Source organism: Podarcis bocagei (genome assembly GCF_964188305.1).
Source record: "Podarcis bocagei genome assembly, chromosome: 3".
NCBI lineage: Eukaryota > Metazoa > Chordata > Lepidosauria > Squamata > Lacertidae > Podarcis > Podarcis bocagei.
The window spans coordinates 11019253-11045759 of NC_138127.1; the positions used below are offsets into that span (position 1 = coordinate 11019253).

The following is a 26507-nucleotide window of genomic DNA, read 5'->3' on the forward strand; positions in this document are numbered from 1 at the left end:
TTAAATCTGATGAGTTAAACATTTATTCAAACTGAATCAGTTTGTTGCCTTGCACTTAAATGAGTATTTTCACACTATGATGAATTTTAAGTCTTATTTTAAATCTTATTCTCAAGCATTACATATTACAAAATTAAATAGTAATATCAGGGGACCAGAATATTCCAAAAGGCTGAAACTGCACTTGTAGAGTAAGGTTGTAGTTTAACCTAACATTTTCATCTACAGCCTGGTTTATAATTAACTCGAATGATTATGCTAATCGATTTGAAATTCAAGATTCACTTGAAGAAAACAGACCTGTCTTATTTCTTCACTAAAAAAAAAGCCTATTCATTTTTCAACATCAATACTGTTTATTATTCTGAAAAGCAAGATTCTACAGTACTCTATCACTCCACATGTATATGTTGGGCCTTGTCTATTTAAAATGCTGGCAGAGTGGACAGGTATCTCTTTTTCATTTAATTTAGTTTTCACTTATTCGGTTTTCCATACAATTTGAATAAATAGGTCTGTTTGCGGGGGGGATGGGACACTCTTGGTCATATCCCATATTTGTCATCTTGGATTATCATGTTACCTATGAAAGGAAAGACATAAGATTGCATTCAAGGTAAGTGCCATTTTAAAACTCATTCATACTATTTACATTGGTTTCTTCAAGCAATTCAACGACCTTAACTGATAGTCTAGTGCAAAGTTTCCAAACTAGTTGCACTTTGAAGCCAGCTGACACCAAGACAACACCGGCTCTACCTTTAGGTAGAGTAAGACAGCCGCCTCGGGCAGCAGGTACTGGGAGGTGAGAGTCTGTGTCCCATGCAGCCTGCCTTCCTCCTCCTCCTCACCTGTTCCCCAGAGATGGTGGGAGACACTGTCAAGTTGTCAGTGTTGCAGTAAAATTTAAGAGTACATGGAATGGGTTGGGAGTGGAGGTGTCATATTCTCTTTCACCTCAGGCCACAAAATGTCTTGGGCAAGTCCTGCACCCTAAATATGCTGCTATTATTACTGACATTAATAACCCTACACAAATCCAGAGTGGAGTCCCTAAGATGGTTGCATGATGCCTTGTACACCTCCTTCCAACAACTCCTGCAGCCAAGCTGGTGCCAAATATATTTATCTGCTTTCCTTTGGACCCCATCAGTGAGGCCAAGTGGGGAGTCATGATGTCTGGGTAGCCCAGGACTTCCATACACACTGTCCATGCTTGCGCCCTGGGAAGGTCACTTCACTGCTGTTAATGCAGCAGTTTGACTTTACCCTGAAGTCGCACTCCATTGTTGCTTGAGTCATATGGATGCCAGCAACAACAATATGAACTCTAGTGCTCTCACAGTGCAACCTATTTAGAAATAAGTTCACTGGGACTTTTTTCCGCAGGAACTCACTGGAACTTAGTTCCAGCACCTCTCAGGTAGGCGCCATTGCCATTATAAGAGAGTAAGGGTGAGTTCCAGCACCTCTTTTTCTAGAAAAATAGCACTGGTCCCAAGTACATCTGTATAGTATTGCAGATTTAAAGTCATATGACTATCCAGTGACGCAGCCATAGTTCAATAAAAACTGAATCAGATTTGACATTTTACCAAGATTTTAAGCATGCTTCACAAAACCAATTCAACTCTAGAAAACTTTTAAGATACATCACTGCTAACTACTGTTTCAGGATATGAGGCTCAAAACTTTCCAAAACTGATCCTAAAGGAAAACTATGTATGCAGTCAGAACATTCTTCACCACTTTCATCGCGGCAGCTCCCACTACTAAAAAAGGCAAGAGGTTATGCAGCTTAACAATGACTTGTTTCTGTCAGTGGGCAACTGCTGTAATTATTACATCTACAAGAAATACTTCATGTGTGAATTTTCCTCCTGCATACATATTACATACTTAACATTGATATAGCACTTTTCATGCCCATATACATTATTGAAGTTCAATGCATACATGTCCTAAACCCCAAATTAAAAAGGGAGCACCTTTGAAATAGTGCATTGAAAAGAATAAGGACATAATTCCACCTCTAGATGAACATGACTGGCTGTGTCAATGTGGATGGGGACAGACATTCAGATGCACTTCCAAGAGAAATTAAAAGGGCCGCTCTATATCCACTTTGAAGTAATGGGGTTTTAAGCCCACGGTTTCTGATCCAGCAAGTGACAGGCACACAGAAACCTATGTGCACATCTCTTGATGTAGTTCATGGAAAGTGACCTATGTTTTGTGGATAATAGCAGTGATCCATTATTGAATGTTCATTTGGAAGCAAGAAATATGTTGTGCTAGATTGCAGCATAGTTTTGTTTATTGCAAATAAGTATTGGTGATATATTTTAAACAAATATTTTACTCTTATATTTTTCACAAACATACGAGTCTATTTTTAAAATATATGAAAATGCCCTAAGTAATTTTTATCTTTATATTTATTGAGTATAACATTAATAAGGCAAATTAGTGGCAGGTCTAAGCTGGCGGGTATGTGGAAATATTCTGAAATATAATGGGGCAGGCAATTTAAGCAAAGGGAAGTCTGAAGATAAAACTGACTATAGGAAGTGAGTATCATACCTCTCAAGCCGTGGCCTAGTTATGCTACAGATGTGATAATTCCACATCTATAATGGGGCAATTTATTTATTAGGCCAACTAAAATAACACAAAATGAGAGGGCAAGCTTCTAGATTCTCCAGAACTACCATCCACACACATGCCTCAGCTGATGCAAGCACCTTAATTCTTGTCATGAGAAACTCTGTCACAGATCTCCTATTGGCATAATGGGGTCACTGGATTGGGCTCTGGCTCCAACTAGGTCACAAGGAGGCAGGAAGAAAATCTTTTTGGGAAAGTGGGTGGTTCCCAATCAGTTTTGCCGACTTGCCAAGTTCCGTCATCTGAGTCACAAACTGTAAAGGAAAAGAAAGGTGCCCACTTTCCCCCAATATATCTAATGGGAACCAATTGCCAACAGGGCATAAAAACTTGTGTCAATATTAGAGGCAAGTTGCAGTCCATATAAAGGAACAGCTCTAGTGACCCCATGATGCCCTCAGAAATCTACAGTACTGGTGAGTACGAATCGTAGCGTACTACTGGCATCATGGGATCTCTAGATTGCGACATATCAGAGCTCACCAATTAGGGCAGGTCCCAACCGCAACCTAAGATCTACACTTCAGGTATTTGCCAATCATACTATCTTCAAAGAGCATTCATGATATGGCCAATGCCATTTTGCAGCAGAGGGGCTCCAAGATGGCCCTGCTTATTAGTGATAGCTGCAAGGATGGGGCAAAATATTGAGGGACCACCACACTTAATTCACCTGTAATATTAATCAAAACACCCCTGTTCCTCACCTATACTGCTTAACACTTACAATTCCTATGAGAGGCTTCATTCACAGTCCCAGTCTGCTACAAGGGAGTTGAAGCAGTGCTCCTACAACAAGAGTACCAATGACCCATGCAGATTGCAACTTCTTCCAAAACAACAGAATTGCACTGGGGAAACCTGGAATGTTCTTGTTGCTTAACGCTAAAGCATCACTGTTGAATGGGGCTTTTACCAGGTAAGCATAATTCCTATTATTTGAAAGGCAGATCTAAACTTCTTTACACTGCACTTCCTTTCATACAACGAGTTAAGCACTAGCACAAATTCTAGGGTTTCCACATGTAACAGGTGAGTACGTAGAGTCAGTAGATTTGTGACTGTGGATCAAACTACATAAGATGCAAAAGGTATTTTAAATGTTAAATAGAATCTGCTGGGAGCTCCAATGAGAATATGAACTGTGGTACATGGGAGTTAACTCTTTTCTTCCCCACTACAGACTCAATTGACATCCTGTCCAGCTACTGCTATCCAAGAAAGGAAGCTCCCATTGCTACCAGCAGGATTTGTGTGTTTAGCATCATGGATAACTTGATCCACAACCACAAATCTTCTGACTATGAGCAATGGCCTGAATATGTTTTTTCTTTTGCATTTTGGAGTCATTAGCATTATGTGTTGTTTGGCCATACTATAACACCCACCTGGAGCTAAAGCCTTCCTAACAAAGCAGTAACTGTGCTCATAGGAGCAAAGTCCTAAAATATTTGAGGCACCACCCACCCCCAGTTGATGGACATTGCCATTCAAATGGTGTATGCGCACTGCATCATGGGGTCGATTATGCAGGACAGGGCTTATCTGGGCTCCCCAATATTTTAATCAAGTTGGCACCCCTGATTGTGCTGATTTATTGCTTGGGAAGAAAGAAGCAGTGTCAGGCAGGGAGACTCCTAGCTCCCCACTGACAGACTGGCTGATCACTGCTTATCTTCATTTTTAAACTTCTTTCTCTATATGCTCACCTGGGACAGGCAAGCTCAATGAATTCACAGCTTGTACATGTGTTTCCTCGTTTAGCAAGGAAGCCCCATCCAGTTCCTGATATAGCATGGAAGTGCTTGTTTTTAACCTTCAAAAACTAAAACAGAGAAAAGTTCTGTGCTGCTTGGCAAGAAGAATAAAGCATAATATGTCAAGCATTTGGCCTCTAGAATTAAATCTCCCGTCCCCCATTAACATTTATGCCTATAATAATAATATAATAAATTTTATTTATACCCCGCCCTCCCCGGCCAGAGCCGGGCTCAGGGCGGCTTACACCAATAAAATTTCAGTGAAAACATAATAAGAAGAAAAAGAAAAAGAAAAAAACAATTTAAAATACAGGTTAAAATGCAATTTAAAATGCAGCCTCATTTTAAAAGTCAAAACTATAAGGGGAGGGAAACATAAGGGTCAGACTGGGTTCCAAAGCAAAGGCCAGGCAGAACAGCTCTGTCTTGCAGGCCCTGCAGAAAGATGTCAAGTCCTGCAGGGCCCTAATCTCTTGTGAGAGTGTTCCACCAAGTTGGGGCCAGTACAGAAAAGACCCTGGCTCTAGTTGAGACCAACCTAACCGCCTTGTGACTTGGGATCTCCAAAATATTGTCATTTGTGGACCTTAAGGTCCTCTGCGGGGCATACCAGGAGAGGCAGTCCCGTAGGTACATGGGTCCTAGGCCGCATAGAGCTTTATAAAACCCTAGTGGAATAATTAAGTGCAAGTAAGGGGACAAATGGTTTTAAACTGGTTTTTCTTTTAGATCTTGCCTGAAGAATTGGGCTACGAGATCCCAGTATCTTCTTCCACATGTGGCATTTGCTTAGCAGCTAATGAAATAAACTTGTGCAAACCCTGTTGATCTTCCAGAATCTATTGAAAGCTTGTTAAATTCAGCAAGCATTTAGACTGAATTCTGATGGCTTCGCTTCAACTGGTTTTCATTCTTATTGCATTGAATTACTTGTACATGGCTTAGAGATGACTGCAATTAAGCGGTATAAGAATTGGCGAAACAAAACAAAAATGCTCACACATCTGCAAGGGACCTGCACAGCAAGTTCTCTTCCCTTCAGGGATCCTGCCATCAGTGTTTATACTATACTTCTTTTCTGTAATTTTGGCCGCAGTGATCATTGTGCAACCAAGCCATCATCTGGAAAATCATGTATTTGTCCTCATCCATCAAGAAATACCCATACATATCACCCATCTGGAGACCTCCCTGTGCACAGATGCATGTGTCAGGGAATGGAAAGCCCTTCATCCGACCCAGGGGTGTGAAGTGGAAGATGCTCTTGCACCTCACCAGCACCACCAAAGAGATGATCCGCATTGCCTGGTCCAACAGTGCTGATTGCTTTTTGGTGAGGAAAGGCTCATTCTAGCAGTCAACGGCTATGTGTAAGCATCTGTGCAATGAGGCTCTCCAAACACAGATTCAATGTTTAACCTGCTTTTCATCTTAAAAGCCCTTTTCTACACGGTCTTACCAGTAAGGTTCAAAATGCAATGTATTTTTTAAAAAAAATTCACATGGAATATCTTTCCTATTTCTGGCTCATTTAAAATATTGATTCTCCCCCCCCCCCCCCATTTGTTGTAATTGGCTATCTTTTATTGTTTCTCCGGTATCTGCAGAAAATCCTGTAACATTGTTTACTAATAAAGAACTTTTGTATATTGAAAGCAAATAAAAACGCCAATATGTTTTTGCACAAAACACCAGGATATGTTCCATCTATGCAAGTCTGGTCTTCTATTGTTAATTGATTGGGTTAACGATGCTGCCCCCTGCCTCCAGTAAATGTATTCGCTTCAGTTCTATCAACATTATTTTATTGGACAATATCTAATGTGAAATACTTAGGATTTCAACAATTACTATAAGTAATGGGCTATATATTGGCCAAAAGACTGCGACTGAATTCTAGCAAGATGGAGATACTGTGAAGAGGCTGTTCTGGATGAGAATACACTCCCCTTGAAGGAGCAGGTAACATAGTATGGGGGTATTGGGAGATTCACAATTTTTCACTTGAAACTAAGTGGTGGTGATGAGTACCTTCTTTCTACTTTCAGCTGGTCTGCCCAGCTACAACTGTTTATTGATAAGGGCAGTGGACCGTGCTCTGGTAACCTCTCGTTCATATTATTGTAATGCATCGTATATGAAGTTGCCCTTGAAGACAATTCAGAAGCTTCAATTGGTGCAGAATGCAGATGCCAGAATGCTGACTGGTAAAGCAAGGAGAGATCATGGTCACCCCTAGATGGCCAGTATTTTGTGGGAAGTATTCAACAACATGCCAGAAATTTAGGTTTGCACAAAGGAAGTGTGCTAAAGCACTCTGGTGCAACAAAAAACAACCTTTTTTAAAAAAAGGGAGGGCTTTTGTGTTAGGAAGGTGATGAGGAAATGCACTGAAAGAGTGGGATAACAATAGATTGGCGGGAAGTCTTATAAACCTCCATGCAAGCAAATCAAGATAAATACTTGAGTCTCCTATAACCTCACAGCAGACAAATCATAATGAATGGCTCATATAACCTCTGCAACTTTGTGCAAGTGAATAAGCAAGTTGTCTGAAGGAGCCCTAAATTCCACCAGTCTTCAAGCAGTGCGTTGGTTGCCTATTCACTTCTGAGCCCCATTCATCATGCTGGTTGCTCACCTTTGAATCCGTAAATGGTTTGGGAACATGTCTCTTATATCAGTCTACCCTGTGTTTAAGATCAGAAGGAGGGGGCTTCTTCATGTTCCACTGCTAGGGGAGGCTTATTCAGTGGTCATACAGGAAAGTGACTTCTCTGTGGCAATGTCACATTTGTGGAATGCTCTCCTCTTACAGGTGAGCATTGTTGTTGTTTAGTCGTTTAGTCATGTCTGACTCTTCGTGACCCCATGGACCAGAGCACGCCAGGCACTCCTGTCTTCCACTGCCTCCTGCAGTTTGGTCAAACTCATGTTCATAGCTTCGAGAACACTGTCAAGCCATCTCATCCTCTGTCATCCCCTTCTCCTTGTGCCCTCCATCTTTCCCAGCATCAGGGTCTTTTCCAAGGAGTCTTCTCTTCTCATGAGGTGGCCAAAGTATTGGAGCCTCAGCTTCACAATCTGTCCTTCCAGTGAGCACTCAGGGCTGATTTCCTTCAGAATGGATAGGTTTGATCTTCTTGCAGTCCCTGGGACTCTCAAGAGTCTCCTCCAGCACCATAATTCAAAAGCATCAATTCTCAAAAACTCCATGGACATAGACAACAGGTGAGCATTAGGTACCACAGTTGCTTTGTTGGTTTTTGGCAGCAAGAAAAGACGTTTGTTTAATCAGGCTTTATAGGATTCTAATGAGAGACTGTTTTAGCCTTTTCTCTTTAGCTGGTTTTTTTAAAAAATATATATATATTCTTGGTTTACAAAAGTACATGTCTTATCTGCTTTTTCAAGTTTTACACTCTTTTATACAGATCAGTTATATTTGTTATGAGACATTAGTGTGGAGTACAGTATGAAGTCAGGAAGAAGAGGGCAGGGAGAGGAGGTGTGGTGGTGAAATTTGTGGGGGGTTTTTACAGTGTATGTGTGGGATTTTGTGTCAGCGTCAACTAGATAGGTTCTCTTTCTATTCGCTTGTCACATTTCCTTGGGAGTGAGAGAATTGGGGGCCCAGGGTATGGTTGGTTGTCTGTGGTTGGCTGCAATGGGGTTTTGTTTGCATTTGTGGAGGGTGGGCGAAAGGCTTGTTGGGTCAAGTAAGACAGATTGATTTGTAAGCTGTTGGTGGATTCTTGTTGTTGTCTTGTTGGGCTGTGTATGTGACAAAGGGGGAGCCATACTGGGGTGAAGGCGTTCTCTTCTATGTGTCCCCTCTTTAGCCATTTTTAATTTTGGTTGCTGATGTTTTAAGGCCAGTAATCAATCAATCAATCAATCAATTGCATTGATATTCCACCTTCTTCTCTGAAGGAGCTCAAGGCAGCTTTCATGGTTCTTCCCCTCCTCATTTAATCCTCACACCAACCCTGTGATGTAGGTTAAACTGAGAGGCAGTGACTGGCCCAAGTTCACAAAAGTGGAAATTTGAGCCCTGGTCGCCCTGATCCTAGCCCAATACATAAAAGAAGCATTATTTTATGTTTTACCTTGCCCTGGTATTGGTATTATTGAAGGGCATATGTCATATTCTGCACACACAGTCCTACGTTAGCGCAGGATCCTGCCAAAAATAATTGTGCAGTTATGCATGACCATCCAGAGGCACATGGATCATTTTTACACATTGCATTATTATTTTTCTTAGTTTCCCTTCTGGCAACTCCCTCCATCCCAAAACTAATATTAAAACTTGCCAATGTGTCAAATGTAGCTAAGAATTCAGCACTAGAACTGCCAGAAGGAGGGGTGGGAATCCAGTCCATATGAGCAATTGCTTGCATGAATTCTTACACAGCCTTCCTGAAACAAGATATTTGCCCTGATCCACAGGCCTGGTTGTAGCAGCATCTAGGGTCTAAATCAGGGGTCAGCAACCTTTTTCAGCCATGAGCCAGTCCACCATCCCTCAGACTATTTTTATTTTTATTTTTTTGGGTGGGGGAAAAGAACGAATTCCTATGCCCCACAAATAACCCAGAGATGCATTTTAAATAAAAGTACACATTCTACTCATGTAAAAACACCAGGCAGGCCCCACAAATAACCCAGAGATGCATTTACAATAAAAGGACACATTCTACTCATGTAAAAACACACTGATTCCCGGACTGTCCGCAGGCCGGATTTAGAAGGCGATTGGGCCTTAGGTTGGCCTTAGGTTGCCTATCCCTGGTCTAAATCCTGAGCTGGTGCCTGGACCCACCAACTCCACCTGCTTCATTGGTGGTCACCTTCATTATATGTCTGGAAAAATGGGGAAGAGGTGAAGGATCTGGACCAAGGTAGAAAGGTTAATGTTGGAGCTGGACATCTGTTATGAACTGCCAGCGGCGTAGCGTGAGTTGTCAGCACCCGGGGCAACGCAAGTAATTTGCGCCCCCTAACCCGGGGCAAGGCAAGTAATTTGCGCCCCCCCCAACCCCTAACCTGCGAGTTGCCGCTGGCGCTGCCGCGCAAACAACGCTGCTTGCCCGGAGGAGGATGGAGGCAGAAGCAGCCACCGCCTGTGGCTGGGCCGAGGGGATGGCGGCGGCGGCAGGGTGCAGAGGCTGCCCGTGCCCGGCCAGGCGTCGGTGGCGGCGTCGGCGCTGCTGCAGCGGCTGCTCCTCCTGCGAGCAGTGAGCGGAGCGCAGCCACAGTGGCGGGGGGGCGCGCGCGCTAGGGCGCAAGGCTGGTGGTGGCGGCGGGGAGCCCGGCGGAGGAAGGAACTTGTCCCTTCCCTCTGGACTCGCGCCCCCCCCCCAGATGTTGCGCCCGGTGCGGTCGGCACCCCTGGCACCCCCCACGCTACGCCACTGTGAACTGCCAATGAACTGATGAGTGCTTGATTTATCAGCTAGACGCTCAAGTAGTTTGGCGGCAATCTCCATCCTATCAGGACAGCTGCTTTTCGGTCACAAGAGTCAGCTGGCTATATGGGAACACAAGAAGCTGCCAACTCAGACCATTGATCTATCTAGCTTAGTCTGGTCTAAGTTGGTTGGCACTGACTCTCCAGGGTTTCAAGGCAGGAATCTTTCCTAGCCCTGCCTGGCAACACCAGGGATTAAACCTGGGAGCTTTTGTGAGCAAAGCATTGGCTCTGCCACTGTGCTACAGCCGTGTAATGGTGCTGTAAAGGAACTTGGTGTTTAGGGCGCAGAACAAGATTTGTAACATACACAAACATAGTCTGGCCCTGGGGATTACATTTTCATTTGATTTGGAACTGCTGGTAAATTAACACCAGTTTGCAGCTCAGCTCACAAAAGTGCAACCGCTTTCAGCAATAGATGGAGACTTTTGTGCAAGATTAGACTGGAAGATCAATTGTAGTCTTGTTGTACTGTTGGGGGGGGGGGCGGGGTAGTATACAGATGAATCTTTTCATGATTAAATACCAGTCCAAATCCTTCTAAAGAGAAAGAAAAAGCAGGAAGGGATTTTGTTTCGGATACTAAATTATACTACAGTGGTACCTCGGGTTAAGTACTTAATTCGTTCTGGAGGTCCGTTCTTAACCTGAAACTGTTCTTAACCTGAAGCACCACTTTAGCTAATGGGGCCTCCCGCTGCCGCCGCGCCGCCAGAGCACGATTTCTGTTCTCATCCTGAAGCAAAGTTCTTAACCTGAGGTACTATTTCTGGGTTAACGGAGTCTGTAACCTGAAGCGTATGTAACCTGAAGCGTATGTAACCCAAGGTACCACTGTACTGTCCTACAGCTAGCTATGCAAAATTGTAGTGGCATCCAGAATGGCTTGCCAACGTGAGATAGCAACATCCACTGTGGCACTTCTGATATATTGTCTTGGAAGGGCTGGATGCAGAGGGATGAAGGGAGCCAGGGGATTGGTGGTGGGATGATGATGAGTGGTCAGAGGGAGAAGATTGGGAAGAGGAGGTGTCAGAAACTGAAGAAGTAACAAGGCTTAGTGAGCACGAAGAGGTTGTGGCAGAGAGCAGTCCAGAACCAGAGGCATAAGAGGAGGCTGGAGAGAAGGGAGACCAAGAGGCAGAGGTGAGGGAAGCTGCTGAAGAAGCCAGGGGGTCTCCCCCTCCTGCTGAGACAAGCTTCATTCAGAAGATCTGCTGTTTTGATTTTAAATTGTATTTTTATTGCTTCTTTTATTTCTTATATTGTACTTTATTTTATTGCAATACAATACAATACAATACATACAATAGAAGAGATAGAAGAAGCAATTAAAATACAATTAAAAGCCACACAGCATCTAGCACACTGTATTACCATGGGTACAATAGGCAGAAAAATCATTAAGTGGTTCCCCAAGCCCTCAGCAATTTTCAAGTGTTCCTTGAAGGAAACAGTTTGAGAACCACTGAGTTAGGTAGGTATGCTTTTCAGAGAAGTGCAGAAGCCAGCAGTCAACTGTATCTGACCCAAAGTTCAGAAAAGGTGAAGCAAGGTAATTTCAGCGTGAAATTTACAAAATTTAAATCCCTCTCTCGCTTGAGTCATCACGGGTAAGTAAAGCCATGAACAAGACAGTTCTTTTAGGCCTGGCCAGTGAGAACATTAACCCTTTTGTTCTTTTAAAAGCCCATAACATTGCAAATGAATGCGCAAATGAATTACTCAGGCCCACAGGGAAGTAGAGATAAGAAAGTGCTCTTTAAAAGTGAAAAGCACCCTTAGATAAACAAAGTTCTGTGTGGCTCCCTGGATTTTGGTCAATGTCTCCAGATGTGGACTATCGAATTACAAAACTGAGAAACAGCCTGAACCCGTGACAATTATAATCTATGGTGTGTTGACTCTTGCAATTTATGACAGATGGAGGGTGGCAATGGCCAGTGTGTCAGTGATTGGTCTGCTGTAAAACATATTTTATTATCCCATAGATTTCCTTTAGTGTGAAGAAAGTGGATAAGTAAAGAGAGGAAGAGAGAGTACAACACTCCAGGGAAGTATGGGTTGATTGGGGAGGTTGGGTGATGACTCTCTAAAATTTACAGTCTAAATGGAAGGGCAATTGCATTAGATGGGGTGTTTATATCATCTCTCTGTTGCTTTTTTTAAAAGGCTACTTATTTTCCATGACTCAGTCAATACTATTGAATGAAAGAAAGCAGAACATTCTCATATACCTCGTTAGCATAAAAGGGTATGACAGTAATGTTGCTATAAGAAAGAAAGATTGTCCATTCCAAAGGAACTCTAAAAATAAAATGGACCAACAGAATATTGATTAGTGTGTCATTGGGTGCCCTTTTTATTTTGTCATTTAGCCTAGTGAAGAAGACAGAGAGGGAGGGGGAAAGAGAGCCCCTGGCCTACTTTCAAATAATCTACTATGAAGTGCTGAAAATTATTTATTAGAGTTTTTTAAGAAGAATTCACGCGGACTGCCTTTTCCTTTATAACTCAGGGGATAAGTTAACTTTTGCTACTTATATCCCGAAATAAATGACATAATAAAGCATTTCGGTGCCCTTTGTTCAAAGGAGATTCCAAACTTTCTCACACCTCTTTAATTAACATTATAACATATCCAAAGACAAAATTCATATACTTCCACGATCTGCATTCATGCACACTACACTCCCAGTCCCATTTTATCAGCATCTCAGTTCATCAAGAGTCAGGTGCAGATGAAAGCGGGCACCTGTACAAGCATCCCCTGCTTGGGTCCAAAAGTGCACCCACAGACATGGCTCCTGTGTTCAGTTACCCCGTCCAACACTTCATGTATGACTCTCATCGCTATATCAGGAACCAAAATCACATGTAGCCTCCAAGCTGGTTTCAGATTTTCAAGACACATTTCTCCTCTAACATGATTGAGCCATGTTAGTCAATGACTCGGTCGGACACGAGTGATTCGAATATCTCGTGCAATTGAAAGACACCCAGTATACTATGTAACAAGGTGCTAATAAACTGGTAGGAATGGAATATAAAAGACCAAAATACAGTTTGGGAAGCACATTCGCAAGGAGTTCGTAATGGCTGTGGAGGATAAGTGTTTGACATTGAGAATGGTTTCAGATATCATCAAAGAAAAGTCAATGAAACCAGTTCATCTTGGTACCAAATCAGCCACTAAATCAGAGGTGAGTTCCTGCAGATGCTATTGAACAATTCCCATCATCCCTGGCCATTTGCCATGCTGGTTGGGACTGATTGGAGTTGGAGTCCAATAACCTCTAGAGGGCCACAAGGTTCCCCAGTCAGGCACCAGTTCTTCACTGTGTTCATATTGATGTTTGAATTGAAAACCTATGATGTCCCATTACAGCAACTGCACTGAAAAGGATATATCAAGAACTCTGGCCAAAAGTTTCAACAAGAACTCCAACTTCTTTAACCATTACAGCAACTGGCAACATAATTTCCCACCCCATGTTAAGTCATTGTGCAAGGGATTCACCATTGTGCTATTATGATTATTCCATCAGTGCAAGCATTTTGGCTTCTCAGACGGAATGACTGTCCCTCTCCTCCCTCTATGTGCTGTTCTGAGGGTTCTCCCAGTTCCCAGAGCCCATTTGATGGGGGCATAGGGGGGAGGACAAGGGGAAAGCTCCATTGCTAGCGGGATTTGTTGTGCTGAATTGTTGAACTGAATCCAAGCCTCTATATATTTGTGTTTGGTTTCTTTATTTTCATACACACCTAAATTCTTTACAAAAGTGATTTTACTTTGCCTACCCAACAGTACTTTGGGCTGGGGGGCAGGCAGCAGCCCGATCGTGCTGTGTAACAAACACGTTTTGAAACTCAGTGTACAGTGCTACCTCGGGTTAAGTACTTAATTCGTTCTGGAGGTCCGTTCTTAACCTGAAACTGTTCTTAACCCGAAGCACCACTTTAGCAAATGGGGCCTCCTGCTGCCGCTGCACCGCCGGAGCACGATTTCTGTTCTCATCCTGAAGCAAAGTACTTAACCTGAGGTACTATTTCTGGGTTAGCGGAGTCTGTAACCTGAAGCGTATGTAACCTGAAGCGTATGTAACCCAAGGTACCACTGTATTACAAAGACAGTTTGCAATGAAGCATGGCAGAACTAAAGCCTGCGATCCTATACCCATTTACCTGGGAGTAAGTCTCACTGAAATCAATGGACATTACTTCCAGGTAGGTATGTCTAGGATTCCACTTACTAGAAGATCTCTGGGTTTTGGGATAAGACCAATTAATGTGTGTTTGAAAGTCACACAATCATGCACACACGCACGGTGCCAACCTGAAAACGTCACACAATGCATCATTAAAAGGACAGAACCGGGCTGAAATGGGAGCAGGACCCAAAATGGAACCCCCCACATGAAATGGCCAGCAACTGTACTGTAATACTGACCATGTGGTAGCCATATGTAGTTGTACTACATGTAGATATTAGATGTGCAATTCAGACAAGTACATATAGGGTAAGGTAAAGGTAAAGGAACCCCTGACCACATAGGGTACTTGATATGTATTATATATGCCTGGCAGTGTCCTTGGTTTCTTTATTTAAGGCACATATGCTTCAGTAAATAATCCTCCCACATAAATTCAGAGCAGGTAAAAAAACAGGTAAATTTCTTAAAGGGCAAATTCACTTACTTGGCTGCATGGATGAGCACACTAGGAAGATGAGCTGAACAGGAGGTAGATGTGATTAGCAAATCTCCTGGAGTGGAAAAGGTAAGGTGATTCACTGCATGGCCTCATCTACTGCCATAATTAAAGAAAACAAGGTGCTGCCTCGTTGAAGTGCAGAAACCCTGGGAAAAAGAAGACGCCGCAAACTGAACAGAATATAACTTTTTGAAAGAAAGTGCATCGCTCATGCATTTTCTAAGGAAATTGATTTTTCAACTTCTTCAGTTAAACTCTGAATTCATGAATAAGGTATAACAGACCACCTGCAGAGAGAATCATAAATGGAAAAAGGAACAGATAAGCTGGCCATTGGGCTCCAAATCTCTGAAATGGGGACAGAGATTGAAAGGCGAGTTCTGAGGTGAAAGCAAAGCTACAGCAGATCTCGTGCTTGTTTGCTCAGAGCAATCTGCAACCTTTTCAAAATCCAACACAGGGTCCCTTTAATGGTGTGGGAGGCTGTGAAACAGCAGCTTCTACACTTGACCCAAAAGTGATGTTGTTAGAAGACCCTGGCCACACGGGAGGATAAGACACTGCACAACCTTCATAATGTCAGCACTGCCAACACTTCTGGAGGTTTCACGCTATCCTTGGCTGATCTGCAGCCCATGTCCCTCACACTGCCTGGGCCATTTGGCATTAGTTGAGAAGCATGGGAAGAGATCTACTGAGCAGTTTCCAGGCCACCAAGACAACGTGAGATGGGGCCAAGAATTATACAAGATTAAAATGATTGAGGTTGGCAAACTTAAGCATGTGTGACCACTATGTTTAATACATGGAGGCCATGGAGAATGGTATCTGTATACTTATTACTAAAACACACACACACACACACACACACACACACACACACACACACACACGGCTTCACAGTTCTTTATCACACTGCTGACATAGCAATGCCAAAACTATTAACATCCATGGGAAGAAGAGGCAGTTGGATATGCGGACACCAGCATTATGTATCAGGGCAGGTGTGGGCAGCATAGCCTGATTTCATGTGACCATCAGTTTAATTTCATGTGGTTGGCAAGGAGGGATAAAAAATGAGAAAGGGGGTACCTTCACCCACTTTGGCTGCATTCTGCCCAGCATCAGCATATAGCGCTCAACAGATCATTCCCCCCCCCAAAAAAAAAAAAATCCTCAAAAAATACAGCCCACAGGTTCCTCACCCTATGTTAACTACAGTGGTATCTCAGGTTAAGTACTTAATTCGTTCCGGAGGTCCGTTCTTAACCTGAAACTGTTCTTAACCTGAAGCACCACTTTAGCTAATGGGGCCTCCTGCTGCCACCGCACGATTTCTGTTCTCATCCTGAAGCAAAGTTCTTAACCAGAGATACTATTTCTGGGTTAGCGGAGTCTGTAACCTGAAGCGTATGTAACCTGAAGCGTATGTAACCCAAGGTACCACTGTATAAGTCATTCCGGCGATCTCCTGCCTTATAACGCACAACAGATAGGCAAGCCCTTATATTTGTCTTTTAACATCTATGTTCTAACCTTCACCATATTAGAATTCATGGTTCCACACAAGCAGAAAAGAACAGCACAAAAAAATAAAAGCAAAAGCAGCCGGCAAAGCTATGAGACTACATATGCACTCCTTGGGTTTGACACTAGTTGACAATGTTGTGGGTCTCTCAACTTATCCTTCTTGAATCAGGGCAAGGAACAGACCTCTAATCTACAACAGCCTCACCCAATCTGATAGTAATTGTAGTCCAAAACGTCTGGAAGGAGTCTGAGAAAGGAAGTCTAGAGCCCTCATTCTCTTCCTGTGACCCACTGTTTCAGTCTCTCCTTCCCTCTCTTTCTCATTCTCTCTGACTCACCCATCCAAACTAGTGATTCACTAAAGGCCCAGCTCAATCTTCCTGAGCCATAACCAAAAGTTATTCTCTCAAACTGATGCTTAGTAACTCAAAGGGTAAAGAGAGCAGGTCTACTGAAGAGAGAGGATCTGTATTTGGCCATGCACTCCCCCCCACCTTCTTTTTTTTTACAACAGCTATCAAGGCTGTTTTCACCAGGTTGGCCCTGGTTGATCAAACAGACCAACAATGCCCTGGCTTCTCAGCAGCTTGTGGTTTTGAAAATACGACACATGTTTTGACTGTGATGATGGCAACTATGGAAGATCATGGAATTAACCATGCCGAATACTAGCAGTTTAGAAAGGAATCTATCCTTTGGGATGTTCACACATTACATCCAACGAGTATACAATATGTGCATACAAATAGTACCCATGTACACTACAGTCCATATGTTACGTACACTCTGTATCCATGTGCACTATAGTTCAGTTGTACAAGTGAACAAATGTACAATCTTTCACACAAACAATTCTGCATGTGTAGGGACAGCTTATACCTATGCTCAGTGTAGTGTGCGAACAACCCTCGTTTCCCCTTAGTTATGCCTATCCTTTCTACAGTAATTGTCATAATTAGGAGAGTCAGTGTTGTGTAGAGTATTGAACTAAGACCTGGGAGACCAGGGTTCAAGTCCCCACTTGACCATGAAGCTCACTGGGTGACCTTGGGCCAGTCGCTGCCTCTCAGTCTAACCTACCTCACAGGGTTGTTGTGGAGATTAAATGAGGCAGGGGAGAACCATGTACAGTGGTGCCCCGCAAGACGAATGCCTCGCAAGACGGAAAACTCGCTAGACGAAAGAGTTTTCCATTTTGGAGGTGCTTCGCAAAACGAATTTCCTATGGGCTTGCTTCGCAAGACGACAATGTCTTGCGAGTTCCTGCTGGTTTTTTTTCCTCCCCCCCTTTTTCTAAGCCGCTAAGCCGCTTATCCGCTGATCCGATCAGCAGATAAGCCGCTAAAAGCCGCTAATAGCGCTAATCCACTAATCCGTCAATGGGCTTGCTTTGCAAGACGAAAAAAACGCTAGACGAAGAGAATCACAGAACGGATTCTTTTCGTCTTGCGAGGCACCACTGTATGCTACCTCAAGCTCCTTGGAGCAAAAAGTGGGACGTCAATGCACTAAACAAATAAAATAACCAGGCTTCTACATTTCTGTTCATCATGCTAGCTGTGGCAAGTACTCATTTGCCTTCTGGCAAGCAACCAGATTTCCTTCCAGCCTTGGAGCTACAGAAGTGGGTGGGAATTGGTCCTGGGAGTCAGTTCATCAAGCTATCCCCAGTCCCAATATTGGATATAAGGCTGGGGGGGGGATTGGCACCTGCTTTAATAAGACAATCAGAGTGGCTTGGTAGCACAGGGCCAAACTGTTAAGCCCAGTGCTTTTTTTCTAGAAAAAGAAGTGCCGGAACTCACCATGAACACCTCCCTCGTTCTCTTAGAATGGCAATGGCGCCACCTGAAAGGTGCCAGAACTGAGTTCCGGCAAGTTCTGGCTGAAAAAATCCTAGTTAAGGCCACCCTTTCTTGCTCTCACAACCTATCATTTAAAATAATAATAATAAATCCAAAGTTTGATTTATACATTATTGACCCAACATAAGGTAAAGAAGAAATGTTCAATAAAACATCATAATAAAACACACCACAAGCTTCTAAGCTATTTTATTCAAGTGCCTCATGAGAAGAAGCGGCTGGGCGGTAAACACGGTTGTCTGGAGTTAATTCAAGCAGGTGCCTCCTTCAGCCAGTAAATATAAACTTAATTAAAGGACTAAACGATTCAGAAAGAGTACGGGTGGGCGGCTTTCAACGAAACGCAAGCTGGAAAAGCAACTTTGTGGGGGAAATGAGAAAGAGGGAATTGAGTGTTTGTCTCAAGTAAAAAAGGGGGGGAGGGGAAGAATGTTTGAGGCCTGATGAATGGCATAAAAAGCACACCGAACAGATGAAAGGCTTTGAAAGCTAGGAAGTATATCCATAGCTACCGGCACATTTTAATTCAAGCTGAAATAGGCGGTGGGAAAAAAGCAGGTGGTAGAAGCCTTCGTTTTAAATAGGATGTGGATTTCTATTATACATGCCTTGTGGCCTAAACCAATGTTGCTCCAAAGCAACCACCAATGTAGTAATTGTTCTGCTGTAGATTCTTCTTTCTAAACACTGTTTTCTTTAATATGCAGCTGAATGCCAAGTCACACTGGGCATAAATTATGGAGAGGGGCAGAAAAGCATATTCATAGAATTAAATCAAATTTAACCCATAATCAGAGCACTTTTAAAAAATGCCAGGGGGTACTTTTTCAAAATTGTTAAAGCACCCTAGAATACGGCATGAAAGCCAGGGGCTTAAAGCTGCGCAAATGGGCAGCGTGTCAAACTATTTAACTTTTTTGCTTGTTTAGGAGGATCAGGGATGACGGAAATTATTCTAGTTCAGTCTTTTAAAAAAAGGTTAAATATACTTGTAGCTTGAGGGGAAAAATGAAACATCATTTATATGTTCTTGGTCTGTGTGTCTTAAGTGATAAGGTCATTCATACCATTGGGTTGCAATACAACTACGGTGATCGTGTGTCCTGCCCAGAGGTAGACTTCTGTTTGAAGGACTGTCCTCTATTATTTGAAAGGCCGTCTGATCCAAGCCCAGTTTCAAGATAAAGAAGCATCACGCAGGAGAGCAGAGGAGGCCTTGAAGCTGCCCATCAACAGTTGGCAGCACCCGGGTTATCTGAAAACAAAACAAAGCCACAGTCATATTTAATTAATATTTCAAAGATCTCTAAGTGGCTTTTAAAGGAACTTTGCCTCAAAACATACCTCACAGAAATTAAGGGACTTAAATTAGTCGTGGCTATTCATTTCAATGGGTTTCCTCTGAGTAAATGTTAGCTGGCCATATAATCCTTACAAATATATTGTTTTTTGTCGGTATGTGGGTGCCATGGGCCCCTAAATTCCTGGGTCATCTTGGTAGTTCTCTGCCCTCAGAAGCTGGGTGGGGAAGAGGGCATTCTCTATGGTAGCACCCTAAATTGTAGAACTCCCTCCCAAAATGCATCTGGCACCTTCATTATACAGCAAATGTTGACGATGCACCTCTTTACCCTGGCTTTTGGCGCTTGAGGTGTACAGTTTTAGGACCCACCTTATTTCTATTATTGTTTTTAAGCTGTTTATAATACTGTGTTTCAGTGTTGTCACCTGCTCTGGGACCTTAAGGTGAAGGATGGGTAATTAACAGTAGCAGTCTTCATGGACTCAAATCCATTTCACAGGATTTAATTTAAATACGTACCTGCCAAGTGAAAGCTTAGTTGACAGGCATGCCGTTAGGTTATAATTACTATAATTATCATTTACTATATCTAAATTAGCATTTTCCCGTGTCCTATTTTATCCGTCTTTTGGAAGATGATGGATAGGTGACCAAAGAAGTCTACAACCTGCACACAAAGTTGTTGTGGGAAGGGAAACGGACAGAGAATGCAGTATGCGCATCACTATTATTACCATCTTTTGACACTAAAAGGTGCAACGAGGTGTTAAGAAATATCGTGTTGACGGTAAAATAAAGCCACTACCCCAGGCATCCCCAACCTCTCTCTTGCTGTGCTTTTCTATCTAAATCTACCTATTTCTATCTAAATCTTTCTTTTCTTTTCTTTCAGCTGACTCATTCAAAATCAGTAACCTGAAAAAAGTTTTGGGGGCAATGGGGGAGAGATTTTTACACCAACCGAGGTTTAACTCAGACTTCTAAGTAATGACTTTGTTTCTTTTCAAGTTAGAATAACATGAAACATTCAGGTTTGATACAACTCCTCGGTTTTTAAATATATAAACTGCCCGCATAGAATTTACAAGGTCCTTGTTTACAAAATACCTCACTTGCCTCCCTGTGGCCTGGCCAGACCAGGGCTCACCTCACATTGTCTACCAAATAACACCACAACAAACCCCAAAATGGGAAGTGTGAGGGGATTCAAAACAATGAAGAACCACAAATATAAATCATCTGCTTGAAAAAAATGTCCTCAGGTTTCTGAAGTTAGCTTGGGCTGTGATATAGGAAACATTTACAAACCACCTTCCTTGTTTAATTATTTTATTATTCTAGTCAAAACATCTACCACTTGTTTACTGCCCTCTAGAATAGGTTCTTATCATGTTCTTTATACTTTTTTGTTAATAGTTTTGCTCTGTGTGGTAAATCATTTCCATATTTTTAAAATAAAAAGAACAACATGTCAGACAAACTACTACCACTTATTCACAGTGGGAGACTAGAAGCAGCAAGGATTTCAAACCCAGCAGAGCATTAAAGCAATAATCCTGGATTTTGGAGATGTTCATGACGTCAATTATCCAAACTATTTTGTTTACTCTATCCAAAAGGCCACTCTAGCAGTTAGTGTTCCAAAGACTGCCAGTGATGTACTGTCCTAAGCATGAGAATACTGTTACGTCTCCACTTTGCTTCCAAACACCTCAGTAAGTGTGTTCAAGTTGTACTGTCCAAAGCATACTTTACTGTGTGCTAGACGAGACCAATAACGCAGGTGTGCATTCCATCGATTTAAACAGAGTTTTCCTCCAAGTCATTGCACTTCGGACTGTGGCCTCATCTTTTATAGATCCCTTGCAGCCTTATATAGTAAATCTGACAGAACAAGATTGCAGAAAGGTTAACGACAGGGTTACTTGGCTTTCCTCTGAAGAAGCAATCCAGCATCTTTATTCAGTTATAGTACTACAAAGCCTTTCGACTGAAAGAGGATTATGCACAAATGTTCACTTTCACCTGGCTTTTGTATGACTCCCTATCCCCTGGAACCTTGAACAGACAGTACAAAAAAACCCTGAGGAAAGGAGATTATCAGGGATCAGCCTACATATTATGTCTAACATCTACGGCAACTGCTGAATCCCTGCCTAATATTGTAATGGGGTGTGATTGGATTTAAAGCTTAATTCTCAAACTGCGGGTCTGCCTCAAAGCAAGAGACTTTGAAAAACCTGGATATGAATTCAGACTTTAACTTCTACACTTTATATTGACTGACCTCTTTAAGATGCCAGTCTCTCGTTAAATACCAAAATACAGCTCCTGTTTTAAAATGTACTCGCGTTGAAGGATGAAGAGGTTTCATGGTTTTGTTTGTTTCTGTTTTGCACACTGAGGGCCTCTTTGCAGCAGCAGCAGCAGCAGCAGCAAAGCTCCCTGCACCACAAAGCAAATGCCATCCACCAAAGGCTAGATACCAAGGGTGCACATACCAGCATTGTCACAGAGACCACTGCAGGAGCTAAGTCCATGCGGCCCTGTTCATGATGTGGGAAGGAGCTGCTGAACAAGGGAAGCAACAGTTACAGGTAGGTAGCTGTGTTGGTCTGCCATAGTCAAAACAAAATAAAATTCCTTCCAATACCACCTTAGAGACCAACTAAGTTTGTCATTGGTATGAGCTTTCGTGTGCATGCAACAGTACCACTCTATTCTGCCTTGGTCAGACCACACCTGGAATACTGTGTCCAATTCTGGGCACCACAAGAAGGATGTTGGAACATATGCAGAGAAAGGCAACCAAGATGATCAAGGGTCTGGAAACCAAGCCTTACATGGGAGGAAGCCATGGTCGCTAAATCCACTCAGAAGCCATTTGGGTTATATAAGTCTCTATACATTTTTAAAATAGCCATAAATAAAAAGTGGCACAAGAATGTTCTACATGAATGGGACCCTTTTTTTAAAAAAAAGTCTTTAATGTGCAATGTGGTATTGATTTACATACAAGGCTTCTCCTCCCCACAAACTTTCCACTGAAGAAAAGCTGCAAGAGTTTGTGCTTTGTGAATCAATGCCTTTCAATTAAAGCACAAAGTGCAGAAGAAAAGTGGTGTTGTTAAAAAGAAAAACAAAGGGCTCCAAACTAAATTGAGTCATTAGCAGAGCAAAAGAAATTACTTAACCTACATAAGGGAAATCTCGATTCTTAAGAAACTCCATGGCTTTGGGTTTTTGTTTTTTTAAAAGCAATTATATGTTGAGAAGTTTCAGGTTCTTTCAGTCTGCCACGCTTCTAATGCAAACCAAGCGGGGGAAACGCAGCTATAAATCAGATAATTTGCAAAATGCGATTTCTCATCCAGCCATAGAAGGTCTGCAAGAAAAATAACACCACAGCCACACATAATAACAGAGAGAGTGGGGAAGAAAAGTAAAATCTAAGTAGTAAAGGCAGCTTTTCACCAATGCTTAACAGCTTTTAAATGTCGGAGATAGAGACAAAAGCTAGTAGAGCTCCAATTGGGGTTGTGAGATACGACCACCTCCCCTTAGCTACGGGGGGGGGGGGGGCATGATTTGGCTAAAATGGCAATGATCAGGTGGTGGTGGCTTTTATTTTTTTTTACAAGCCCTCATCCCTTTCCTCCCATATATTCAAGCATCTTCTAACCTTGAATTTCCTAACGCTAACCCTGGCATTTAACTTATACAGTGGTACCTCGGGTTACATACGCTTCAGGTTACATATGCTTCAGGTTACAGACTCCACTAACCCAGAAATAGTGCTTCAGGTTGAGAACTTTGCTTCAGGTTTAGAACAGAAATCGTGCTTTGGCAGCGCAGCGGCAGCGGGAGGCCCCATTTGCTAAAGTGGTGCTTCAGGTTAAGAACAGTTTCAGGTTAAGTACAGACCTCTGGAACGAATTAAGTACTTAACCTGAGGTACCACTGTAATGATAGTATCTACATATGAAAGACAGCTGATAGTATTCTGTCACACTCTGTACGTTATGGCTGGAGTCACCAGGGATAGAGGAGTACCGGTCGTTGTAGCTGCTGCCCAGTGGTTTTCGTGAATCCACATGTTGACTTTCTCCCAAATAAATGAGTGGCTTGACATTCAGTGCTGCAGGGGAAACCAGAGCTCTATGCTTGGGAGCAGCACTGCAGTGAGAACAAAACTAGCCTTCCACAGTTTATAGAAGCCCAGTTGCTACATACCACCAAGCCAAACCATGGTTAAGCACAAACGCTGGAGTCTCACAGCAGAAATCACTGCCATTTCACTCCTCCCCTGGTCATCCTGCTACCACGCTACCTGGAGCCAAGCTATTGTTTAGATTGGCATTGTGTCCAACCCCGGGCTCATGGTTTGTCTCCCTCAGACAAACCACAACTGGTAAGCCAAAAGCAAAACCACAAACCTTGTGGTGTGTCTGGATTTAGACATGATGTCAAGCCAAACCATGGTAGTGCAGCAGGAGGAAGGCTGGGGGAGGAGTGAAGTGGCTGAAATTTCTTCTGTGAGTGCACATGTGTTCACATTTAAGACTGGAAAAAACGAGAAACTAAGAGAAACATACATGGACAGGTGCATCCATCCCAAGATTGCATTTGGTCATCTCTTCATCTCACACTTTTTGATGCATTTCCCCATTTCTTTCTAAGTGGATTTGTTGTGCCAGGGTGACAAGAGTGCTTTAATTCCTTTTAATTGCACAACCTAAATTTATTAGTATGCACATGAATGATCCCTCCCACATAATACTGACAGTCTGAAGGTATTCAGAGATATGGCAGGGTCTGCGCCTACTGAAATTTGTTAAATGATAACTTAAGTGATTCACGACTTCTCTCTGAAAGGTCCTAATATTTGAAAATGAGCAGCTAGGGTCAGGTTCTCCCAGACAGCCTTTCCATTCTGAAGCAGGCCTAGACCTGTGCTCAGCCTAGGTTTGGCTTTCAGTAGAAACTAAATGTGGGGTTGGGGAAAAGGCTTTCTGTTTCTCAAAATTAATTAAAAACAGGTACAGATGGCTGTCAAGTCAAAACGCCCCTCTTGGATGCTGTTTGAACTGATAAACACTTCAGCCTCAAACACTGAAGAGGTTGAGGTGCTTTGTAAACAAAAATGTTGACACAGGGGAAATTCTCCTTTAGCTTAATGGGAATGCTTTGATGCAGCTTTGAGGAGAGGTTTTCTTTCTTTTGGGGGCAACTATAGATGGGAGGTTGCCTTTTTAAGAGCCCAACAAAAGTATATTTGACATGTTTCAGCCCTCACTGAAAATGCAAGAACAGCTAAAGCCTTATAAGTATATAACAGTGCTTACAACCTATTTGAGAATGCATCGTTAAAGCCTTTTATTTAATGAGTTAGCTGAAATGAAACTGCTTTCCCTATTTTGTTCATCTAGAGGAGAAGCACATTCATCTTTTTAATGTTTACTTCCTGATAAAGCTAGCCTGCTGAACTATAATATCCAGGGATGGGTCCAAGAAGCAGAAACAGCTGACAAGCATGGCTTTCTGAAACATTTACCTGATGTATTCTTGCCTTATGCCATCTCCTTTTTCAAGGGAGGGAAATAGGTTTACTTGCCCCAGGCCTCTCACTTCAACTCTGACAAAGTATTAGGTTGCAATGCCTGAACTACTTTCCCTTCCAGAACCAATGTAAGGGGTCAGCATTTTAAGGCCCAGTCTGGCAGAAGATCCATCACTGAGCCAGCAGGCTGGGCTAGACTCCGTTTTTCAATGCAAGAGGGAGCTAGCAGCAAAGCAACACAAAGGACTCGTCCTCCGCTATCTCTTCTAGGCACCCTTCTCAACAGGAAATTAGATATTGGTCTGCAACATCACAGGTGTCTTGGGGTGATTGTCCATTTCCCAGTGGGAAAAGTGTCTGCAAAGAATGGAGCAGCTATGCACCTAAAAGCTAAAAAGAATCATTGCTCCGTGGCTTTGCTATGTATAATTGTTTACCGTAATTGCACACTGAAATAGAGAATGCCTGTATGTTACTAAGGGTTTATCACTGGAAAATTCCACTGGCGTATACTAAACTAGAAAGAGCTTTCTGAGCTTTTAGCTGGCTTAATGATCAGTGGCGTAGCGTGGGGGGTGCCAGGGGTGCCAGCCGCACCGGGCGCAACATCTGCGGGGGGCGCGAGTCCAGAGGGAAGGGACAAGTTCCTTCCTCCGACGGGCTCCCCGCCACCACCGCCAGCCTTGCGCCTTGGCGCGCGCGCGCACCCCCCCGCTGCCGCTGCGGCTGCGCTCCACTCACTGCTTGCAGGAGGAGCAGCCGCTGCAGCAGCGCTGACGCCGCCACCGACGCCTGGCCGGGCACGGGCAGCTTCCGCACCCTGACGCCATACCCTTCCTCCTTCCCTTCCCTTCCCTTCCCCCTTTTTTTCCAGAGCTGGGGGAGGGGGAGGTTTTAAAAGGGGGTCTTGCATTGGCGATCCTGCAGCACTTTGGGCCGCACGACGCGAGCGCGCAGCACGGATCAGCCACGACCCCACCCTGTGCATTTCCCGGGGAAAAGTGCTCCGCGTGGGAGGCGCGTTTCTCCTTCATTCCCTCTCGTGCAAATCCTCCTTGGGTTCCCTCCCCCGTCTTTCCTCTCCCTACCTCACAAAAGCCTCACCTCGTCGCCTCCTCGCTGCCTCTCGCCTCCGCAGGAGCGTTTCCCTCCGCGGAAGAAGGAGCAGGGCGCTTCTGCAACTTTGGATTGCAACTTCTTGCTGCTTCCCTGGGAAACAGAGCCCGGCCGGGTCAGTTGTCCAGCGGAGGGCCAGTTCCCCCCTCCCTCCCTCCCTCCCTCTCTCTCTCTCTCTCTCTCTCTCTCTCTCTGCAACCCTTGCGCCCCCCCCCCCGCGTACTACTTGCAATGCAACTTCCGCGCTCCATGTGCTTTCATAGAATCTGTCGAGCTGGAAGGGAGCCGAGGGTCATCTAGTCCCACCCGCTGCAATGCAGTAATACGCCGCTGCCCCCTACAAGGGATCGAACCTGCAACCTTGGCCTTATCAGCGCCGTGCTCTTAAACTGAGCCATCCGGGCTCCCCTTTCCCCCACCTTCTTGCGTGCCTGAACCTGTCCGCGTTTTGCATTCTAACACTTGCAAGCTCCATCCTCCAGCAGTTCTCTGACGCCGGCTGCGCTTCCTTTCAGGC

The 26507-nt window shown here is 43.5% G+C and overlaps 1 protein-coding gene and 1 long non-coding RNA gene across 3 annotated transcripts in view; one reads left to right on the forward strand and one right to left on the reverse strand.

Annotated features, from left to right (window-relative positions):
- Positions 1–26507, forward strand: part of TPO (thyroid peroxidase) — a 105705-nt gene that overhangs the window by 5236 nt on the left and 73962 nt on the right. The gene's annotated exons all lie outside the window — the stretch shown is intronic.
- LOC308584513 lies at positions 475–19547 on the reverse strand. Of its 2 annotated transcripts, XR_014006869.1 has the most exons (5): positions 19447–19547; positions 19079–19266; positions 14602–14762; positions 4377–4492; positions 475–583 (listed from the first exon to the last, which is right to left on the reverse strand). It is a non-coding gene; the product is annotated as an uncharacterized lncRNA (long non-coding RNA). The 2 variants fall into 2 exon arrangements; XR_014006870.1 differs by lacking the exons at positions 19079–19266; positions 19447–19547 and adding an exon at positions 18182–18398.